General features: G+C 37.4%; 1 protein-coding gene across 6 annotated transcripts in view; it reads left to right on the top strand.

Moving 5' to 3' along the window:
* WDR89 (WD repeat domain 89) overlaps positions 1-1676 on the top strand; it is a 66832-nt gene that overhangs the window by 25278 nt on the left and 39878 nt on the right. Inside the window, exon 3 of one of the 6 annotated variants that reach the window (XR_005201157.1) lies at positions 5-32. The exons of the other annotated variants lie outside the window; for them this stretch is intronic. The gene's annotated coding sequence lies outside the window, so the exon portion shown is untranslated. Of the gene's footprint in view, positions 1-4; positions 33-1676 lie in introns of those variants that run through there. 6 annotated transcript variants of the gene reach the window in all.

Genomic DNA, 1676 nt, shown 5'->3' with positions numbered 1-1676 from the left:
ACAGGGTCTTGCTCTGTGGCCAAGGCTGGAGTGCAGAGTAGCACCATCTTGGCTTACTGCAACCTTTGCCTCCCAGGTTCAAGCCATTCTTCTGCCTCAGTCTCCTGAGTAGCTGGGAGTACAGGCATCGCCACCACACCTGGCTAATTTTTGTATTTTCAGTAGAGATAGGGTTTTGCCTTGTTGGCCAGGCTGGTGTCAAACTCCTGTCCTCATCATCTGCCTGCCTTGGCCTGCCAAAGTGCTGGGATTACAGACATGAGCCACCGGGCCTGGCAATTTTTGAAGTAGGGTAATTCTTTATTTTTTATTTTTATTTTTTAGAGATAGGGTTTCTCTATTGGTCAGACTGGTCTTGAACTCCCGACCTCAGGTGATCCACCCGCCTCAGCCTCCCAAAATGCTGGGATTACAGGTGTGAGCTGCTGTGCCCAGCCAGAGTAGGGTAATTCTTTAGAGCTTTTGAGCAGATTTAATGTTGTTAGAGCTTATCAGTTTCTAACTAAAATGTATACAGTATTTAAGTAGCTATCTCTTAATGTTAACATCATTCTATAACAGGATATGGTTCTTTTTGTTTTTCCTCATTTTTTTTGCAGTTATTAAAGATAGCATTTGCCTAATTCTTAAAAGCATCTTTTCAGAATTAGAAAAGGAAGCAATAGTAAACATGTAGTACCAATTCAAGAATTGGATTATTCCAAATTGCTTTTAACTGTTCCAAATTAAGACATCTGGTGACTAGGATAATTTGGTTTCTCTGTTTGGTTAACCAGCTGGTTGTTCTGGAAAGGAAAAACACAGTTAATTGTTCTTGTTGAAAGATTCTGGGCATTTGTGGAATTATTGTAAAGGGTGACATTTGGATGCAAGATTTACATGCAAAACTGGACATCTCAGGATGTTATTGAGGAAAATGTTTTTGTTTTTAAAAAGACGCTTTGAATGTTATATCTGGAACCTGCAGCATAATCTCACACTGCATGAGAAAGTATGTGTCATTTCCTCCCAGCCCTCCCCCTTTTCCTTGGTAACAGATTCCTGTACTTTAAAAATTGTGCTTTTCCTAAGAATTTTAGTGTATTTAATGCATGGGATGCCATATGTTGCTGCAACCACTATCTTGTACGTTTATGTGAATGAGAATACCATATTCAGACTAGCTAAGCAGGATTAATTTACAGAGACATTGTCTTAGTCGTTAATGAATGTGAAATTTAGAATTATGTTAGAGTTGTAACAGATGTCAGTTTAGCATACCTTCCACTAAATATTCAGCAGTTCTTCCTTATTTAAAACAAATGGTTCTTTGGCAAATTGTCTTAGAGCTAATTCTATGTTAGTTTAAAACATACACATATATTTCTCTAAATTATAAATGTTTTCTGGAACAATTCTGAAAGTAAACCAATGTATGCTTTTTATCCCAAGGTATTGTTTCCTCTAGGACGTACTAGTAATGCATATGCATAATTGTTCCTATTTTATTCTTCCCTGTTTCTCCAAAATATTGATAACCAGATTCTTTTTTTTTTTTTTTTTTTTAGTTGGAGTTTTACTTTTTTTTTCTTTTTTTTTTTTTTTTTTTTTTTTTGAGACGGAGTTTCACTCTTGTTACCCAGGCTGGAGTGCAATGGCGAGATCTCGGCTCACCGCAACCTCCGCCTCCTGGGTTC

This window comes from Cebus imitator, unplaced genomic scaffold (assembly GCF_001604975.1).
Source record: "Cebus imitator isolate Cc_AM_T3 unplaced genomic scaffold, Cebus_imitator-1.0 Scaffold83, whole genome shotgun sequence".
NCBI classification, from domain to species: Eukaryota; Metazoa; Chordata; class Mammalia; order Primates; family Cebidae; genus Cebus; species Cebus imitator.
The sequence above is the reverse complement of the archived record's forward strand: the minus strand, read 5'-3'. Positions and strand labels throughout refer to the sequence as shown.